The sequence below is a fragment of the Bufo bufo genome, chromosome 2, assembly GCF_905171765.1.
Source record: "Bufo bufo chromosome 2, aBufBuf1.1, whole genome shotgun sequence".
In the NCBI taxonomy this organism is placed as follows: domain Eukaryota; kingdom Metazoa; phylum Chordata; class Amphibia; order Anura; family Bufonidae; genus Bufo; species Bufo bufo.
This window is the reverse complement of record NC_053390.1, coordinates 409549635-409572714: the sequence shown is the minus strand read 5'-3', so window position 1 is coordinate 409572714 and position 23080 is coordinate 409549635.

Below are 23080 nucleotides of genomic sequence, written 5' to 3'. Positions count from 1 at the left end.
CATATGCATCTCCTTGTGACTTTCAGTACATAGTGGGCACAAGATTTTATAATGCATGTAGGCACGGGCCGGCGCTACCATAAGGCAGACCAAGCGGCTGCCTTAGGGCGCACCCTGGGGGAGGGCGGAAAAATTAACCTTTTTTTTAAATCACTTACTTGTGACATGGGGATGGGGCCAGGGCCAGGGCCGGCCAGGGGAGGAGGGGGGGGGGGTAATGTGCCATGGGGGGGGACTGAAATGTGACGCAATAGGGGGTAATGATGTGATCATGATGTGACAAGGAGCAGGAGAAATGTGACGTGGAGGGCTGATGTGACATAGGTGATTTGACATGGAGGGGGAAAAATTTGACATTGAGGCCTTGAGGGGGAGAAATGTGACATTGAGGCCTTGAGGGGGTGAAATGTGACATGGGGGAGAAATGTGACATGGGGGTATTGTGACAGAGGGGATTATATAAAAATGAGGGGGAGAAATATGACATGGAGGGGGGGAAATGTGAAATGGGGGCATGATGGCTGACATGAGGGGCTGATGGATGGGGGCTGATGTCTGATATGGGGGTCTGATCTGAGGTCTGATTAACATTGGGGGTCAGCTTCTGCAGACGGGACCAGGGCCAGGTGAGCTGGGGGGGGGGGGGGGGCCCAAAATGTAGCTTCGCTTGTGTTGGCAAAAATCCTTAGGGGAATGGTGTTGTGTACTAAAGAAACAAAACAACACAGCAATGTTAGATTTGATTTCCTTGCAAACCTGGACACATGCCGATGCTTAGTTGGTGTTGGCAACCCATGGCTATCTGAATAAACACACTTTAGGCCTGTGAATTTTATACATACATATATAAAACTGTAAATCTGTTAAAAATTGTACACTAGGTACACTTTTAATTAAAACAAAAATGTTTAAAGGGCATGTGTCATCAGAAAATAATCTATTGTATAAATCAAGTTTCTGTGTTGAAAATATTTTTATGGAATATTTTTGTTGGTTATTTATATTTTCCATGTCACTATCTATATTTTAAATAAATTCTAAAATCCTGCAGTTTTCACACTGGCCACTTAGCCTGATAATAGGCACCACTTTTTGGTTTGTACAGATAATTTCAAGCAGTCATATCATGATCATCACAGGCAGGATTACATTGACAGATTTCACCTATATACAGATTACACAGGATCTACTTTTAACAATAGGTGATGTCCACAGCTTATGCAGTGCCCTGTACAAAAGTACTTTGCAGTATGCACATTGGTTTACTGCAAACTCTGACTGGACTTATTTTTCATTGGGGTGAATCATGCTTTACCATTTCCTTAAGGCCTCATGCACATGACCGTTCCTTTTTTTGCGGAAGCCGCCCGTGTTGCCTTTCGCAATTTGCGGAACAGAACGGGCGCCGGCAATATAAATGCCTATTCTTGTCCGCAAAGCGCGGACAAGAATAGAACATGTTATATTTTTTTTGGCGGGGCCGCGGAACGGAGCCACGGATGCGGACAGCACACGGAGTGCTGTCCGCATCTTTTGCAGCCCCATTAAAGTGAATGGGTCCGCATCCGAGCCGCCAAAACGGCGGTTCGGATGCGGACCCAAACAACGGTCGTGTGCATGAGGCCTTAGAGAGCAAAAAAATGTGTCTAGTCCGGGGGACCTAATGTAGTTTAGCATTAGAGCCACCCCAAACTCAGCCACTACACTTATCTACTCCCTCCTGAGCTCTGCTCAGGTAACAGGGCCCGTCTAAAAAACTATCCTATAGAAGTTAATAGAGTCATTTCCTATCCATTGAGTCTATGGACTATGGTGGCTGCTATGAAGCATATTTCAAAATGCTGTTAACAACAGCTCAGGCAAGATGGCTGCCCCCATAATCATGTTCAGGAAATTGAATAAAAATGAATTAGCAGCACTAGGTTTGAGTCGGACCAAGGAAAACATCTGCATGGAGATTGTATGTTCTCCTGGTGTTTGTGTTGGTTTCCTGTACTGTACTCTACTCCTGTTTCCTCGCACACTCCAAAGACATACTGATATGGAACTTAGATTGTGAGCCCCACTGGGGACAGCTTGATGCTAATATCTGTAAAGTGCTGCAGAATATGTCAGTGATGTATAAGTGAGTATAATAAATAATACATTATTAAAATATATTCATTAACTAACAAAAAAAATGGTAGGTGACATCTTTCTTTAACACCTTAAGGACTCTGCCATTTTTCACCTTAAGGACCAGGCCGTTATTTGGAAACTGGACATGTGTTACTTTATGTGGTGATTAGTGATGAGCGAGCACCAAAGTGTTCGGGTACTCGGTCCGAACACATAGCGATATTCGTGCGCTCGGCCGAGCACCCAAGTACAAACCGGATTCCAAAAAAGTTGGGACACTATACAAATCGTGATGTGGAGGTGCCAACTTCTAATATTTTATTCAGAATAGAACATAAATCACGGAACAAAAGTTTAAACTGAGAAAATGTACCATTTTAAGGGAAAAATATGTTGAATCAGAATTTCATGGTGTCAACAAATCCCCAAAAAGTTGGGACAAGGCCATTTTCACCACTGTGTGGCATCTCCCCTTCTTCTTACAACACTTAACAGACGTCTGGGGACCGAGGAGACCAGTTTCTCAAGTTTAGAAATAGGAATGCTCTCCCATTCTTGTCTAATACAGGCCTCTAACTGTTCAATCGTCTTGGGCCTTCTTTGTTGCACCTTCCTCTTTATGATGCGCCAAATGTTCTCTATAGGTGAAAGATCTGGACTGCAGAATGGCCATTTCAGTACCCGGATCCTTCTCCTACGCAGCCATGATGTTGTGATTGATGCAAAATGTGGTCTGGCATTATCTTGTTGAAAAATGCAGGGTCTTCCCTGAAAGAGATGACGTCTGGATGGGAGCATATGTTGTGCTAGAACCTGAATATATTTTTCTGCATTGATGGTGCCTTTCCAGACATGCAAGCTGCCCATGCCACACGCACTCATGCAACCCCATACCATCAGAGATGCAGGCTTCTGAACTGAGCATTGATAACAACTTGGGTTGTCCTTGTCCTCTTTGGTCCGGATGACATGGCGTCCCAGATTTCCAAAAAGAACTTCGAATCGTGACTCGTCTGACCACAGAACAGTCTTCCATTTTGCCACACTCCATTTTAAATGATCCCTGGCCCAGTGAAAATGCCTGAGCTTGTGGATCTTGCTTAGAAATGGCTTCTTCTTTGCACTGTAGAGTTTCAGCTGGCAACGGCGGATGGCACGGTGGATTGTGTTCACTGACAATGGTTTCTGGAAGTATTCCTGAGCCCATTCTGTGATTTCCTTTACAGTAGCATTCCTGTTTGTGGTGCAGTGTCGTTTAAGGGCCCGGAGATCACGGGCATCCAGTATGGTTTTACGGCCTTGACCCTTACGCACAGAGATTGTTCCAGATTCTCTGAATCTTCGGATGATGTTATGCACAGTTGATGATGATAGATGCAAAGTCTTTGCAATTTTTCGCTGGGTAACACCTTTCTGATATTGCTCCACTATCTTTCTGCGCAACATTGTGGGAATTGGTGATCCTCTAACCATCTTGGCTTCTGAGAGACACTGCCACTCTGAGAAGCTCTTTTTATACCCAATCATGTTGCCAATTGACCTAATTAGTGTTAATTGGTCTTCCAGCTCTTCGTTATGCTCAAATTTACTTTTTCTAGCCTCTTATTGCTACTTGTCCCAACTTTTTTGGGATTTGTTGACACCGTGAAAATTGGAATCAACATATTTTTCCTTTAAAATGATACATTTACTAGGATTAAACGTTTGATCTGTCATCTACATTCTATTACAAATAATATATTGACATTTGCCATCTCCACATCATTGCATTCAGTTTTTATTCACAATTTGTTTAGTGTCCCAACTTTTTTGGAATCCGGTTTGTATAATGGAAGTCAATGGGAGACAACCAGGCACCCCCTGCTCGGATGAGGGGAGGGTGCCTGGTTCATAGGAAAAGGTCTGAAAGTGATGGAACCACCTCTGAAATCGATCAGGAACAGCAGGAGGATGCATCTTGGACTTCAATGTCGCTGCTGGGAACCATGCTGTACGCCACTTTTACAGACCGACGAAAAACTGCCCAAAACCCCGCCCCCCCAAAAAAAAGCCTTTTTAGAGGAAAAATTGTTAGGAAACATTCTTTCCTGTATATTCAATTGTATATACACTGTAAGTGCTGACAAAAATTACAAGGAAGCAGCACTCCGATACAACCTGTATATCACATAAAGGAGGGCCTCATTCACATTGTGGTACAATTGTTCAGGTAGTGGGACTCCTACAATCATAAAGCCTATGCACTAAGTGAAAGGGCTGCCAAATATTACAAGGAATCGGCACTCCAATACACCCTTTCTTACACATAAAGGAGGGCATCATACACACCCTTGAAAAATTATCCTTGATGGCCTGCTGGTGACATATAAAACATTGTAGAGAGGGCCTACAGGTGAGCAGACCGTATAAAACATTAGAGGTGAGGGCCTACCAGTGAGCAGACCATATAAAACATTGGAGGTGAGGGCCTGAAGGTGAGCGGACCCTATAAAACATTGTAGTGAGGGCCTACCAGTGAGCAGACCGTATAAAACATTAGAGGTGAGGGCCTGAAGGTGAGCGGACCCTATAAAACCTTGTAGTGAGGGCCTACAGGTGAGTGGTGAGCAGACGGTATAAAACATTAGAAGTGAGGGCCTACAGGTGAGCAGACCGTATAAAACATTGGAGGTGAGGGCCTGAAGGTGAGAAGACCCTATAAAACATTGTAGTGAGGGCATATATACTGTATGGAAGAGGAGTAGGAGGATGAGAAAACAAGATTCAAGCATATACCCTTTTTATGCGGTGAAAAGGGTGCATCTGAATCTTGTGGATTGAGTACATTATAAATCATACATTTAAATTGCGTTTTTGTTCCTCATTAGCTCAGCTTTCCTCTGGTGGAGTGGAGAAGTCAGGGGCAATCCAGGCCTTGTTCATTTTTATCTGAGTCAACCTGTCAGCATTTTCAGTGGTCAAGCGGATACGTTTATCTGTAATAATGCCACCAGCAGCACTCAGACAATACGCTGGCGGCAGAGCAGGCCAGCACCTCCAAGGCATAGAGTGCAAGTTCGTGCCACGTGTCCAGCTTGGACACCCAGTAGTTGTAAGGCACCGAGGGATCATTAAGGAAGCTGACACGGTCTGCTATATATTCCTTCACCATCCTCCAAAACTTTTCCCTCCTTGGGACAGTAGGCTGCGCTTCAAGGTGCGGTTGCTGGCGGGGTGTCATGAAAGTGTCCTATGCCTTGGAGAGTGTTGCCCTGCCTTTGTTGGAACTGGAGTGTGTTCCCGTTATCTGCCTTCCTCATTTGCCTATGGAAGTACGGACTCTCAAGTACGACAATTTCTCAACAAGGACCTTCTGGTAGTGCACCATTTTACTTGCCCTCTCCACCACAGGAATGAGAGATGAAAAGTTCTCTTTGTAAGCGGGGGTCGAGAAGGCAAGTAATTTGTGTTATCTTAATTGCTTATTACGCGAGGGTCACTGGAAAGGCAGCCTCACATGAAGTAAGCCATGTGTGCCAGAGTACCATCAGGCAAGATGTCTATGTCGACATCAGGATGACTCTCCATCTCCTCCTCCTCATCTCCTTGTGCCCATCCACGTCGAACCGATGGAATTAAAGTTCTGTAGGTAGTACCCTCTGTAGCAGAGGCAACTGTCTCCGCTCCTCCTCCTTCTCCTCCTCCCCCTCCCCATGGTCCAATTCGCGCTAAGAAAACAAAATGTGGGTGGTCTGGCTATCACCCACACTAAAGTCCTCCCCCATTTCCATGTCTGCCACATTCAGGGCGTCAGCCTTAAAGAGGACCTTTCATCAGTCCAAACATTGTAAGATAATTATCAGGCTACATAGAGCGGCGCCCAGGGATCTCACTGCACTTACTATTATCCCTGGGCGCCGCTCCGTTCGCCCGCTGTGTCCTCCGGTATCTTCACTTAATTGGTTCGACTAGGCGGAGTCTGCCCTGTTTCACCCTGGGCGTTCCTTCTCCCAGGCTGTAGCGCTGTCCAATCGCAGCGCAGAGCTCACAGCCTGGGAGAAAAAAAACTTAACTAGTAGCTCTGTCAAATTTGGGTATGTTTTAATAAACCGCTGAACCACTAAGTTTAATACGTGCGCTAGGCATGGCACATGTATCAGGTTACCGAGCTCCAAAGCCGCCACCAAGTTACGACCATTGTCCGACACAACCATGCCTGGTTGTAGGTTGAGTGGCGACAGCCACAGCTCGGTCTGGTCCCTTATACCCTGCCACAGCTCTGCAGTGGTGTGCTGTTTGTCCCCTAGCATATCAGCTTCAGCATGACCTGTTGACGTTTCCCCACAGCAGTGCTACACTGCTTCCAGCTACCGACTGATGGCTGACTGCTGGAGGTAGAAGTGGTGGAGTAGTTAAATGTGTCCCAAATACAAATAACTCTCTGCTGGAATACTGAATATAACGCTTGTGGATTGAAAGCACACACAGATGTGCCCAAAAGTAGTTAAATGTGTCCCAAATACAAATAATTATCTGCTGGAATACTGTATATACGGCTGTATATACGGCTGTATATACGGTTGCGGCCTAAACGCACACATACAGTTGCAAGAAAAAGTATGTGAACCCTTTGGAATGATATGGATTTCTGCACAAATTGGTCATAAAATGTGATCTGATCTTCATCTAAGTCACAACAATAGACAATCACAGTCTGCTTAAACTAATAACACACAAATAATTAAATGTTACCATGTTTTTATTGAAGACATCATGTAAACATTCACAGTGCAGGTGGAAAAAGTATGTGAACCCCTAAAACTAATGACATCTCCAAGAGATAATTGGAGTGAGTTGTCAGCCAACTGGAGTCCAATCAATGAGATGAGATTGGAGGTGTTGGTTACAGCTGCCCTATAAAAAAAACTCACCAGTTCTGGGTTTGCTTTTCACAAGAAGCATTGCCTGATGTGAAGGATGCCTTGCACAAAAGAACTCTCAGAAGACCTATGATTAAGAATTGCTGACGTGCATAAAGCTGGAAAAGGTTCTAAAAGTATCTCCAAAAGCCTTGCTGTTCATCAGTCCACCGTAAGACAAATTGTCTATAAATGGAGAAAGTTCAGCACTGCTGCTACTCTCCTTAGGAGTGGCCGTCCTGTAAAGATGACTGCAAGAGTACAGCGCAGACTGCTCAATGAGATTAAGAAGAATTTACAAAAGTCTCTGGCATATGCTAACACCCCTGTTATCGAATCTACAATACATAAAACACTAAACAAGAATGGATTTCAAGGGAGGATACCACAGAGGAAGCCACTGCTGTCCAAAAAAACCATTGCTGCATGTTTACAGTTTGCACAAGAGCACCTGGATGTTCCACAGCAGTACTGGCAAAATATTCTGTGGACAGATGAAACCAAAGTTGAGTTGTTAGGAAGAAACACACAACACTATGTGTGGAGAAAAAGAGGCACAGCACACCGACATCAAAACCTCATCCCAACTGTGAAGTATGGTGGTGGGGGCATCATGGTTTGGGGCTGCTTTGCTGTGTCAGGGCCTGGACGGATTGCTATCATCGAAGGAAAAATGAATTCCCAAGTTTATCAAGACATTTTGCAGGAGAACTTAAGGCCGTCTGTCCACCAGCTGAAGCTCAATAGAAGATGGGTGTTGCAACAGGACAACGACCCAAAGCATAGAAGTAAATCAACAACAGAATGGCTTAAACAGAAGAAAATACACCTTCTGGAGTGGCCCAGTTAAAGTTCTGACCTCAACCCGATTGAGATGCTGTGGCATGACCTCAAGAAAGTAATTCACACCAGACATCCCAAGAATATTGCTGAACTGAAACAGTTCTGTAAAGAGGAATGGTCAAGAATTACTCCTGACCGTTGTGCACGTCTGATCTGCAACTACAGGAAACGTTTGGTTGAAGTTATTGCTGCCAAAAGAGGTTCAACCAGGTATTAAATCCAAGGGTTCACATACTTTTTCCACCTGCACTGTGAATGTTTACATGGTGTGGTCAATAAAAACATGGTAACATTTAATTTTGTGTGTGTTATTAGTTTAAGCAGACTGTGATTGTCTATTGTTGTGACTTAGATGAAGATCAGATCACATTTTATGACCAATTTGTGCAGAAAATCCATATCATTCCAAAGGGTTCACATACATTTTCTTGCAAATGTAGATGTGCCTAAAACTAAATTTGCCCAAAATATAAATAATTCTCTGCTGGAGTACTGAATATATATTTTTTTTTAATGTCTGATAAACACACTGCTTTCTGATGGCGTACTGTAGATCTCACTGATATCAAATCTTTCTGTCTTTTAAAAGCTTTTGGGTAAAAGCTTTTAAATCTGTGAATTTCCAGCAAAACGCTATCTGTCCCTGCCTACTGTCTGCTGTCCCTGACACTGAATGATCCGAGCGCGGGACATCGGCTCCTATATAAACTGGTATCACCTGTTCCGGCCAACCAAACAGTGTAAGGCAAATAGCTAACATGGCTATGGCATTACACTGAAGGGAATTACTTACCTGAACATTGATTGGCTGCTTAGGAGGTGCCAAACGTGTGGGGAGGAGGCTCTAGCTATGCGACGAGCACACGTGGTATTCGGCCGAGCACCACCACATGTCCAGCATAGCGATGCTCAAGCCGAACCGATACTCGGCCGAGCATGCTCGCTTATCACTAGTGGTGAAAACTTCGGAATGCTTTTAATTATCCAAGCCATTCTGAGATTGTTTTCTCGCGACACATTGTACTTCAAGATAGTGAAAAATTTTAGTCGATATAATTCACCAAAATTAGCAATTTTTTGGCAGATTCTCCATTTTAATTCATTTTTTTCCTGTAACACATCAAGGGTTAACAGCCAAATAAAACTCAATATTTATCACCCTGATTCTGCAGTTTACAGAAACACCCCATATGTGGTTGTAAACTGCTGTACGGGAACACGGCAGAGCGCACAATTTTTGTCTCCATTTTCAGAAAACCAAATCTTTTTTATTTTTTTGGAGGTTGTCTTAGGGTCTGATTTTTTGCGGGATGAGATGTTTTTGTTTTTTACGGTGTTCACCAAATAGATTACCTCATGTGACATTTTTATAGAATATGTCGTTACAGATGCAGCGATACCTAATATGTCTGTTTTTTTATATATTTTGGTTTTAAACAATAAAAGCATTTTTGAAACAAAAAAATGATGTTTTTATGTCTCCATTTTCTGAAAGCCATATCTTTTTTATTTTTGACCGATTGTCGTATGTAGGGACTTATTGCGGGATGACATGACGGTTTGATTGGTATTATTTTTGGGTACATATGACTTTTTGATCAGTTGGTATTACACTTTTTGTGATAAAAGGTGACAAAAAATGGCTATTTTTAGCACAGTTTTTTTTTTTACAGTGTTAACCGTGGAACATTGATACCGAATGTGTGTTTTTTATTAATTTTTTTCTATTTTTTGCTATTTTATATTCTCTTTTTATGGGGAATTTTTTGTTATTGTTAAAAAAAACTTTTATTTCACTTTTATTATTTTTTATTTTTGTCCCACTATGGGACTTCAACATTTCAGGGTTTGATCCCTGTTTCAATACATCTGTATTGTGCTGTATTGAACTGTCAGTGCCTTACACTGTAAGACGCTGACAGTTGCCTAGGAGACCCAGCCCTGGGGCTGGATTTCTTGGGCTTCCATAGCTGGCAGTCCCAATCCCTGTGCAAGGCATCAGGGCTGCCATGGCAACCATCGGGTCCCCAGCACCGCAGCACGCGGACCCTATGGGGATGTATAAGCTGCCACAAACCCCTTGTATGCTGCAGTCAGCATGACCACGGCATACAGGGGGTTAATCTGCCAGCATCAGTGTTTTCACCGATGCTGGCAGATACAGCATGTGCCCGGCTGTCAGTATCCGGGCCGGGCCCCTTCTGCTGATCACGGCAGTGCGTGTGGGGCAGCCGGTTAAACCTAGGACGAGAAAGCTCATCCTAAGGTGTTAAGTACCAGCCAGTTAGGACGAGCATTCTCATCCTAGGTTGGCAACCTGTTAAAGGGGTTTACAATTGAAATTTGATATCCTATCCTCACGATAGGCTATAACTATCTGATAGACAGGGGAAAAATACCAAACACTCCCACCAAACAGCTATAGTATATTGCATTAGGTCCAAAGCTGGAAGTCAGCACCAGCAATACACAGCTGCATCTGTTGTGTAGTGGACAAAGCTGGTTGGTGCAATACTGCGTCCACTGAAGTGACTTCTGGTGGTGAAGCTACTGCAGAACAGCTGATCAAACAGGAGGTGTGGAGTGTCAGACAGCCACTGGTCAGATAGTAATGGCCCATCCTGAGGATAGGCAATCACTTGTAAAGGAGTGGACAACCTTTTTGGTGTTAACCACTTTGGACAATCCATGCTTGTTAGAAGAGTCCCTTAACATTCATCTGAACAAAAAGCATCCCCCTTCTGCTAAGAACTCCAGTGATGAGCTGGAAAATGTAAGGAACCCTGACAGTAAGTAGTCTATTTCTCTACATTGCCAGCACAAGGGAGACAAAGTATTACTCACTGCCCATTCTATTTAGTAGGTTGTCTTTGTAATACAGGACTTGTCTTCCAGAGCGAGAAAGCCACACTCAATTCTGTTGAAAAGATGAGGATGAAGAGATGCCCCCACCCCTTATTAACTCGGAACTCCCTAGCTGAGCACTGTATATGAAAATGGTGTTTCTAAACTAGGCAACCCTCTTAAAGTATACACTCCAGACACAGTGGGAAAAACAACAATGGGTAGCATGTATTACATTCATGCACCCAAGGAATCCATCGGGAAATGCTCCAGATGGAATCATCAGATGGGCACTGCACATGCAGTGTGAAAAGAGCCTTAGTTAGGCAGCACAGTAAGTTACAATGTTTGTTGGCTGTACCGTCTATTTATTTGTAGCCAACTGAAACAAGGAATACTGGGGGGTAAAGTTAATTGGTTATATCCGTGCAGGAGAAAGAACTGGTTTTTAATAGAAGCTGTAGTACATTGCTGCATCAAACCAAAGACATGGAAATAACAATTAAAATTCATTTCTAACTAGACATACACCCTGAACAGTTTTTGTTCAGATCTCTGGAAGTATTTGCCATAACAATTAAAGGCTATTTGAGAATCATTATAACGAATATTAAAATAATTTGAAAGCAAGGGAATTTGATCAAAAAAAGAAATATGTAGGACTTGGGTGGCCTAAATGTCCCTCTACGTCATAAACAGACACAAATGGCACATATTAGATGGGAGTGGGCTGTTATAGTGGGGATTCTGTATTGGGGCCCAGGAGTTATGAATAAGGCCTCTGAGTACAGCAGGCTTTCACACAACTATATAAGTGATTTTCTGATTTTCTATATAAGCCATTAAATGGACTTATCAGACAGATGTTGTATTTCAACCATCGCTGAAGTATGTGCCTTGCAAGCAAGAAGTCATCAGAGGGGCCATTTAATTTAAAAATGGCTTTAAAGCTCCTCTGGGCTGCAAAGTCCAAAAATCCTGTAACATGCTAGATTATTGCAATTTTACTGGATTCTAGTATATACTGTGACAAAGTAAGAGGTTTGGTCTGGGAAAACAGGTATTTTCCTCCCAGCATGTGCTGCTGGGCTGATTTTATAACCAGGTGAGGTCAAATACCGGACCAGATTTTAAGTGCCGGTCTGGGTTTTGGCAGCACCTAGCTGTTCTTAAATAGGCAGCTGGGCTCAGAAGCCAGGTCTCTGTGTTGGGATCTGGGAGCCTTGTGTCTGGATGAAGGCTTGCTGCCTGTTTGCTGTGAAAACAGGTTGGTGCTGCTATCAGCAAGGTCTCTTTGAGGCAGAATTGCTGCATGGTGTGAATTACCACCAACACCGCAAGGTGACTTTTTGTTTGAATATGACTTTCTTTTGTCACTTGCCTAAAGTGTGAATAAAACACTGAACTGTTTGATCCAAAGAACTTGTTGTTGCCTCTATACTGTGTCCGCTAATCCCGCTCCTGTCAGAGCGAGTCCCCACAATACCTATTAAGATTGTGGGGGTATAAATACAAAAGAAATAGTAGTGTCCAGAGCTGTAGTTCTAATATCTCCAGTAAGTCACTATTCTCGCAGGTTAGCACAGCTCTGAAATATTTCATTTTGGTAAGAATGGCAGGAAAGAAGTCATTAAAGTAGTTTTCAATATGTATGATGGATTCTTTATTACATGGGTTTATGTTTGGTAATTCTCAGTGTACTGTACAACATGTGAACTGAGAGTGAACTGCTATGAATGCTGATAGGCTCCTATAATCATTACTGCTTTTGGGTGGATGATAGACATTTATCAAACCTTCATAATACTTGGACACAGACATGTACGTGTATAATGGCACAGCAAATAGACAATATACTGCTGAGCACTGTTGAATATATGGATAACATCCTCACATTTTGGACAGCCAATTACTTATAATAGGAAATACGGATGACATCTACAGGAAGGTCCGCAGAGGCTTCTAATTGCCTTTACATCTTAGTGTGATACCTTTAGTACATTTTGTTTTTTGGTGTCTTTGACATAATTACTGTTGAGTTTTGTCAAAATTGTGCCCATTCATATCCCTTGACATGAAAGTCTTTCAACATATAACATAAAGCATTTTTACACAAGGTGCTAATCTTTGGTATTATTTTACATCGTTTGGTATTTTACAAATTTTATTGTACACAAAATGAAAGTTGATATTGTAGTGATCACAAGGGGTGTAGCTATTGGGATTGCGGAGGTGGCCATCACATGCTGAACCTGGAGTCTGAGGTGTTCCTAGAGATCCTCTGCCACATAAGTTTTTACCAGCAGGGGCGTAACTATCATAGTGGCAGACCATGCAACTGCTATGGGGCCCAGGGCAAGAGGGGGCCCAGTTGGGATCATTCCCTCTTCTACCTGGGGTGAAAACTTGGTCAGGACTCTACCCTCTAAAGGAACAACTTTTAGCAAATGAAGCAGTGGAAAAAATGGCCCAAGGGTCATTGATAGGGGCTTAGGCAGAAACCCTTCTGTCCTGTGTGGGGGGGCCTGGTTTGGTCCTCGCTATGGGGCCCTTACCTCAAAATGTATGCCACTGGACACCAGTATTATAAATGCATGATGATAGATAGGGGCCCCTTTAGATATCATGCATTAGGGATTTTTGTTTTCATTCCCTATACCTGTTATATGATTTATTTATTTTATTAACCTTATTACCTTTAGGACCAAGACAGTTTTATGTGTTACTTCATCTTATCATTATAAAATTCCTAACATATTTATATTTGCATTAGCCCAGCTACATGAGGCCATGTCTCTGTAGGACAAGTTGTACTAAATACACTTGCATTTTGTTCTATCTTCATAAGGAGGTGAAAAAAACTAAAAATTCCACAGCACTTCCAAAAAGTTTATAAAAAAGAGTGTTCTTCAATCACCAGACAGTGACGTTTCAGTCCTCTTACTGGGACTTTTCTCAAGCAGTGGCAAGAAACAATGGTACACAGTGCATATTGAATTCTCAATTAACGTAATTAATTCAAATCCGTGAACTACATGATTACAAGATATCATTTCATGACATTTCATAAATCTACATACTATCTGTGTAATCAATAATCCTTTTTAGTGTCAAAAGTAATCAATGAATACTATATCCCCCAAAATTCCATAAATCCTAGTATATATAGACATAGTATGTAGTAATGGGCACAAATATTCGAATATTAATCACGAATATCGGCACTTCGAGAATTCGCGAATATTTAGAATATAGTGATATATATTCGTAATTTCGAATATTCTAGATTTTTTTTATCAGTAACCTACCTTCTTGCTTGTGGGCCAATGAAAAGGCTGTAATGTCTTTGTCTGAGCATAGCAACATCCCTAGTAACCAATGGGAAAGTTGCCTACCCCTTACTATATAAGAACCTCCCCAGCAGCCATTTTCTGCAGTTTTTTAAAGTTCTGAGAGAGACAACAGTGTCATTGCTGTGCTCTTTGATTTCCATACTACATTATATAGATAGTTAGATAGTATATATATATATATATATATATATATATATAATACAGATATTCAGTGTAGGTTATATCCTGATATAGTGTCACGGATGATGTTGCAGATAGCTGGAACTTATGAATAAACATACGACTCGCTTGATCCCAAACTAAGCAGCATATAGGTGAGCCCTATAAAACCCTAAGAGCTCTCTCTGACTGCTATGCCCATGCAAGGGTCTTAATAGTAGACGATTGCATGCCCACGTACCTAAGACTGTGTGACACCTGAAGACCCTATAATAGTGAGGGGACACGACCACCGGCTCCCTGCACTTAATACGGACGGATTCAGGGTCACCTAGAATCAAGCCAGCAAGGAAATACAAAAAAAAGAAAAAGACTTATCTTAGCAAACAGCAGCAGCAGCCTCCAGCAGTGAACACCTCATCCAGGAAGTAGTATAAACCGCAAAATGAGGCAGTATTGGAGGGAATATAAATGGAGACAAATAGTCTAAATAGGTGACACCTGGGAGAAGGAAAGGAGATGACAAAGTGAAACCAAAACAAAGAACGTCATGCAAGAGGGAGAGAAGAACGTCTGCCAGTCCTTCTCACAGAACTGGCGGTGACAGTACCCCTCCCTCTACGGGTGGACTCCGGACACTCAAAGCCCACCTTCTCAGGATGAGACCTATGGAAAGCCCTGATGAGACGAGTGGCCTTAATGTCCGCCACTGGGACCCACATCCTCTCCTCAGGACCATAACCCTCCCAATGAACGAGGTACTGGAGAGAACCGCGGATAATGCGAGAATCCACAATCCTAGAGACCTGAAATTCAAGATTGCCATCAACAAAAATCGGAGGAGGAGGCAAAGAGGAGGGTACAGTGGGTTGGACATAATGTTTTAATAGAGACCTGTGAAAAACATTATGGATCTTCCACACCAGATCACCCACATTCAGGTCTGGACCAGGCACACGCTTATATCTCTCACTCATCCTCTTCAGATTACCCTGAATCTTTTGCCAAATAAATGACAAAGACGAGGAAAATCTCTCGTCATCAGGTAAACCAGAAGACCCCTCTCCAGAGAATGTCCCAAACTGCGGATGAAACCCATATGCACCAAATCCTCCTGATTCTCCGCCACAAAACAGCGCAGATATGTCTCCAGATTCTGATTGACGCATTCGGTCTGACCATTCGACTGCGGATGAAAAGCAGAAGAGAACAACAACCGAATCCCCAAGCGAGAACAGAAGGCCTTCCAGAATCTGGAAACAAATTGCGTGCCCCTATCAGAAACGATGTCTGAAGGAATGCCATGCAATTTAACAATGTGATCAACAAACACTTGCGCCAACGTTAACCTAAGAAAGGGAATGAAATGCGCCATTTTGCTAAAACGGTCTTCCCCGAGGAACGAGGCAGGTCCGTAATGAAGTCCATGGACAGATGCGTCCAAGGACAGGAAGGAATGGGTAACGGGAGGAGAGAACCCGATTGCCGTGAATGAGGGACCTTGGCACGAGCGCAGGTCTCGCAAGCTGCCACAAAACCCTCAACCGTCTTACGGTTGAGTCGGCCACCAGAATCTCCAGGCAATGAGATCCACTGTGGCTCTACCCCCCGGGTGCCCAGCAAGGACAGTATCGTGGTGCTCCTTAAAAACCTTGTGTCGCAAAGCGAGAGGCACAAACAACCTCCCAGGAGGACAAAGATCAGGAGCCTCTGCCTGGGCTACCTGAACCTCTGCCTTCAAATCAGGATAAAGAGCAGAGACGACCACCCCTTCAGCCAAAATGGGACCTGGGTCTTCAAAGTTCCCCCTTCCCGGAAAACAACGTGACAGGGCATCCGCCTTCACATTTTTAACCCCAGGGCGGAACATGACAACAAAATTAAACCTAGAAAAGAAAAAAGACCATCTGGCCTGTCTTGGGTTCAGACGCTTGGCCGCTTCCAAGTAGGCCAGATTCTTATGGTCGGTAAACACTGTAATAGGGTGTCTGGCTCCCTCTAACCAAAGGCACCATTCCTCAAAAGCGAATTTGATGGCCAACAACTCCCTATTTCCCACATCGTAATTTCTCTCTGCAGAGGAGAGTTTCCTTGAGAAAAAGGCACACGGTCGCCATTTGGCAGGAGAGGGACCCTGAGATAAGACTGCACCCAAACCCACCTCAGAAGCATCCACCTCAACAATAAAAAGTAGAGAGACATCAGGTTGTACCAAAATGGGAGCGGAAGCAAAACTCTCTTTGATACTAGAAAAGGCTTTAAGCGCATCTACTGACCACGAGGAAAAATCTACCCCCTTTTTAGTCATATCAGTGAGTGGCTTAGGCCTCTTTCACACGGGCGTTGCGGGAAAATGTGCGGGTGCGTTACGGGAACACCCGCGATTTTTCCGCGCGAGTGCAAAACATTGTAATGCGTTTTGCACTCGCGTGAGAAAAATCACGCGTGTTTGGTACCCAAACCCGAACTTCTTCACAGAAGTTCGGGCTTGGGATCGGTGTTCTGTAAATAGTATTATTTTCCCTTATAACATGGTTATAAGAAAAAATAATAGCATTCTGAATACAGAATGCATAGTACAACATCGCTGGAGGGGTTAAAAAAATAAATACATTTTTTTAACTCACCTTAGTCCACTTGTTCGCAGCCCGGCATCTCCTTCTGGCTTCATCTGATCTCTGTGCAGCAACAGGACCTGTGGTGACGTCATTCCGGTCATCACATGGTATGTCACATGATCTTTTACCATGGTGATTCACCATGGTAAAAGATCATGTGACGTACCATGTGATGACCGGAGTGCCGTCATCAAAGGTCCTTGAACTATAATTAATGCTCACCACAGGTCCTATTCAGTAAAGGGGACAGAAGGAGATGCCGGCATCGCGAACAAGTGGATTAAGGTGAGTTAAATGTTTTTTGTTTTTTTTTAACCCCTCCAGTGCTGTTTTACTTTGCATTCTGTATTCAGAATGCTATTATTTTCCCTTATAACCATGTTATAAGGGAAAATAATAATGATCGGGTCTCCATCCCGATCGTCTCCTAGCAACCATGCGTGAAAATCGCACCACATCCGCACTTGCTTGCGGATGCTTGCGATTTTCACGCAACCCCATTCATTTCTATGGGGCTTGCGTTACGTGAAAAACGCACAAAGAGGAGCATGCTGCGATTTTCACGCAACGCACAAGTGATGCGTGAAAATCACCGCTCATGTGAACAGCCCCATAGAAATGAATGGGTCAGGATTCAGTGCGGATGCAATGCGTTCACCTCCCGCAACACATCCGCGCGGAAAACTCGCTCGTGTGAAAGGGGCCTTAACAACAGAGGAATAATTCAAAATTAACTTTCTGTAATAATTGACAAAACCCAAAAACCGCATCAGCGCCTTCTGATTTTCAGGAAGCTCCCAATCAAGCACAGCGCGGACCTTCTCAGGGTCCATGCGAAAACCAGAAGCGGAGAGAAGAAAACCAAGAAATTGAATCTCCGGAACCGCAAACACACATTTTTCCAGTTTAGCGTATAATTTATTGTCCCGCAGAATCAGCAAGACCTGACGTAGGTGGTCCCGATGACTCTTGAAATCAGGAGAAAAAAATCTAAATGTCATCTAGATACACCAGTACAAATTTCACCATTAAATGATAAAAAATGCTGTTCACAAAATGTTGGAAGACGGCCGGAGCATTCATCAAACCAAAGGGCATAACCAAATTCTCGAAATGACCCTCAGGGGTATTGAAGGCCGTCTTCCATTCGTCCCCTTCCCTGACCCTGACTAGGTTGTATGCCCCTCTTAAATCCAACTTAGAAAAAACTTTAGCCCCAACAATCTGGTTAAACAGGTCCGGGATCAGAGGAAGCGGATATGGGTCACGAATTGTGATGCGGTTCAGCTCCCTGAAATCCAGACAAGGTCTTAAAGAACCATCTTTTTTCTTAACAAAAAAAAAACAGCGGCAACAGGTGACTTCGAGGGTCGGATGTGTCCCGTTCTCAGGCTCTCAGAGATATAAGTACGCATAGCGACTCTTTTAGGTTGGGAGAGATTGTATAAACGTGATTTTGGCAGCCTGGGATGAGATTAATAGGGCAAACGTACTCCCGGTGAGGGGGCAACTCCTGGACACCACTCTCGGAAAACACATCCGAAAATTCAGAGAGAAAAGATGTTACAGTCTTGGTAGAAACCTCTGAAAGAGACGCTGTGAGACAATTCTCTCTGCAAAACTCACTCCAACCATTTATTTGTCTTGCTTGCCAATCAATGGTGGGGTTACAGTCATGTGAAAAAATTAGGACACCCTTTGAAAGCATGTGGTTTTTTGTAACATTTTTAATAAATGGTTATTTCATCTCCGTTTCAACAATACAGAGAGATTAAAGTAATCCGACTAAACAAAGAAAACTGAAGAAAAGTCTTTTCAAGATCTTCTGTAAATGTCATTCTACAAAAATGCCTATTCTAACTGAGGAAAAAGATAGGACACCCTTGCCCCTAATAGCGAGTGTTACCTCCTTTGGCTGAAATAACTGCAGTGAGACGGTTCTTGTAGCCATCTACCAGTCTTCGACATCGGTCTGAGGAAATTTTACCCCACTCCTCAATGCAGAACTTTTTCAGCTGTGAGATGTTTGAGGGGTTTCTTGCACGTACAGCCCTTTTCAAGTCACCCCACAGCATCTCAATGGGATTCAAATCTGGACTTTGACTTGGCCATTCCAGGACTCTCCATTTCTTCTTTTTCAGCCAATCTTTGGTTGATTTACTAGTATGTTTTGGGTCATTGTCATGTTGCATGGTCCAGTTCCGCTTCAGCTTTAATTTTCTAACTGATGGTCTCACATGTTCTTCAAGCACCTTCTGATACACAGTAGAATTCATCGTGGATTCTATGATGGTGAGCTGACCAGGTCCTGCTGCAGCAAAGCAGCCCCAAACCATGACACTTCCACCTCCATGCTTCACAGTTGGTATGAGGTTCTTTTCTTGGAATGCTGTGTTTGGTTTACGCCAAACATGTCCTCTGCTGTTGTGTCCAAATAATTCAATTTTGGACTCATCTGTCCAAAGAACATTATTCCAGAAGTCCTGGTCTTTGTCAACTTTATCTCTGGCAAATGTCAGTCTGGCCTCGATGTTTCTCTTGGAAAGCAAAGGTTTCCTCCTTGCACACCTCCCATGCAAGTTAAACTTGTACAGTCTCTTTCTGATTGTAGAGGCATGTACTTCTACATCAACAGTAGCCAGAGCCTGCTGTAGTTCTCGAGATGACACTTTAGGGTTTTTGGAGACCTCTTTTAGCATCTTGCGGTCTGCTCTTGGGGTGAACTTGCTGGGGCGACCAGTCCTGGGCATGTTGGCAGTTGTTTTGAAAGCCCTCCACTTGTAGATTATCTTCCGGACAGTGGAATGGCTGATTTCAAAATCTTTTGAGATCTTTTTAAATCCCTTCCCAGACTCATAGGCTGCTACAATCTTTTTTCTGAAGTCCTCTGACAGCTCTTTTGCTCTCACCATGGTGCTCACTCTCACTTCAACAGTCAGGAGCACACCAAACTAAATGTCTGAGGTTTAAATAGGGCAAGCCTCATTCAACATGCAGAGTAACGATCTACTAATTATGTGCACCTGGTGTGAGATCTGAGCCAATTTAAGAGGGAATACATGTGAGGGTGTCCTATCTTTTTCCTCAGTTAGAATAGGCATTTTTGTAGAATGACATTTACAGAAGATCTTGAAAAGACTTTTCTTCAGTTTTCTTTGTTTAGTTGGATTACTTTAATCTCTCTGTATTGTTGAAACGGAGATGAAATAACCATTTATTAAAAATGTTACAAAAAACCACATGCTTTCAAAGGGTGTCCTAATTTTTTCACATGACTGTATGTTTAGTGAGCCAGGGTAGCCCCAACACTAGAGGATTAGGTAATCCACTTAGGACGAAACACGACATATCCTCAACATGAGCGTCAACCACAGTCAAACGGATATTGTGAACTATGCCCTTTAACGATCTTTGAGAAAGTGGAGCGGAATCGATAGCAAAAACAGGTATATCCTTTTCCAAAGTGCATACCTGGAAACCATGCGTTATTGAAAATTGATTATCAATGAGATTGACAGCTGCTCCACTATCTACAAAAATCTCACAAACAATGTTCTTGCTTTCTAGCGCCACCCTGGCAGGTAGGAGAAAACGGGAACTACAAGCAAACAGCAAACCTTTAATTTCCGCATCAACCTTGCCAATAGTAGCAAATGGAAAGTTTTTAGAAGGTTTTTTTCTTTTTGTTTTTCTTTCATTACCCTCAGAAAAATCCATGAATCTCCTAGAGGGGCAAACATTAGCCAAATGATTTATACCCCCACAACAGAAACAAACCCTCCTCTGAGAGCTGAATCCTCTACTATCAGAGGCAAGCAAACCCAGCTGCATGGCCTCCTGCTCAGAGGGGATTGAGAGAGACTGAGACCCCTGCACACTGAATGAGACAGCCCCACTGTCCTTGGGCTGAATATGACAGGAAGGAGTAGTCTCCTCTCTCTCTCTAAGACACCTGTAGATGCGAACAGCTAGAGACATGGCAGACTCTAACGAGGCTGGTCTCTCATGAAAAGCAAATGCATCTTTCAATCTTTCCGAAAGACCATGGCAAAATTGACTTCGGAGTGCAGCATCATTGAAACCAGTATCAGCTGCCCATCTCAGAAATTCAGAACAATATATCTATGCGGACTGTTTACCCTGGCATAAAAGACACAGTTTAGATTCAGCCAGAGTAATACGATCCGGGTCATCATATATCTGCCCCAGGGCTACAAAAAATTCATCAACCGATTGGAGGGGCCGTGCCCCCACCGGCAGCGAAAAGGCCCAAGACTGAGTGCTATCCCTTAGCAGCGAGATGATGATCCCCACCCTCTGCTCCTCATCACCAGAGGAATGGGGAAGTAGGCGAAAATGGAGTTTGCAAGCCTCTCTAAAGCGAACAACATTCTCACTACCCCCGGAGAACGTATCCGGAAGCAAGATCTTTGGCTCGGAACAAACTCCATGAATGCCAGCAGAACCAGTCACCTGAAACTGAGACACAGTTTTACGGAGATCTGCTACCTCCAGCGAAAGACCTTGCATGCGGTCAATCAAGGCTGAAACCGGATCCATGCTTAAGACGGTTATGGCGGTTTATAATGTCACGGATGATGTTGTAGATAGCTGGAACTTATAAATAAACATCCTACTGGCTTGATCCAAATTAAGGAGCATATAGGTGAGCCCTATAAAACCCTAAGAGCTCTCCCTTACTGCTATGCCCATGCAAGGGTCTGAATAGTAGACGATTGCATGCCCACGTACTTAAGACTGTGTGACACCCGAAGACCCTATAATAGTGAGGGGACACGACCACCGGCTCCCTGCACTTAATACGGATGGAGTCAGGGTCACCTAGAATCAAGCCAGAAAGGAAACACAAATAAAGAAAAAGACTTATCTTAGTAAACAGCAGCAGCAGCCTCCAGCAGTGAACACCTCATCCAGAAAGTAGTATAAACCGCAAAGTGAGGCAGTATGGGAGGGAATATAAAGGGAGACTGCAGTGTGTTAGGTAGTGTGATAGGTTCTGCTGTCCATACATATATGCAGACCTGCTAAAATGGGAAGTTTCACGTATTGCGCCAAAACATTTGCATCATTAGTGCCGATTAGCGCAATCGCAAATATATTGGAGCACTCTAACTGCATATACAGCAATTTTTAATGTTCTGCCATGCCAACTATTTTTTCCAGAAACTTCTAGCAGCTTGGAAAATGTAGCAAAAGTGACCAACGCCTGTATTTCGCGCGCATTACGCGAATATCACATTGCCGATTTTTCGCAATCAAGAAATAATTTCGAATTTGCGAACATATGACGAATATTCGCCCAAATATTCGTGAAATATCGCGAATTAGAATATAGCCCCTGCCGCTCATCACTAATAGTATGTAGATTTATGTAATGTCATGAAATGATATCTTGTATAATCATGTTGTTCACAGATTTGAATTAATTATGTTAATTGAGAATTCACCTTGATGGGTGTACTTATATGCACTGTGCACCATTGTTACTTGCCACTGCTTGAGAACAGTCCCAGTAAGAGGACTGAAATGTCGCCGTCTGGTGATTAAAGAATACTCTTCTTGATTTACTTTTTGGGAGTGCTGTAGAAATTTTTGTTTTATTCTTTGGATGTTGATTGCTTCCTCAGCCGCAGGCACCCCGTTACATTTATTCTGCAATGCTGCTGACAACATTTCGACTTTATTCATAAGGAGGTGGCCATTTTGTGTCAGGTCTGGCAATTGCCATGACAGTGGAGGTTTGATTGTAGTCCTAAAGAGGTTAACTGCAGGGATCTGAGTTTTTTTCGAAATTGTGAGTTGCATCATGAAAGTCTTTGCACCATTTTGATTGTATAGGCATAATAAGCATGCAATCACTTTTTCGTTTTATGGATGCACTTCTAATTTAGTGTAAACAAAAGTGTTAAAATCTTATTTTCAGAAGAATGCAGAAGCTGTATCTGATCATTATTGTGGCTCTGGTGGGTGCAGAGGTTGTAATCGCCTCCAAGCCATGGCTACTTGTGCCACACGAGAGAACAGGTTCACTATAAATTGACTGTGCAGAGGTTCTGTAACGGTAATTATACAACAGAATATACAATATGAAATACTTGCTTATAATGCAAATAAAAGCCCAGGATCTTTAAAATACACCTCTAATGTGAAGGATACGGAATGCATTTGTTTAACCTTTAATGTGGAATCAAAAAATGGCCAATTTTTTATGTTAAACATTTTAAAG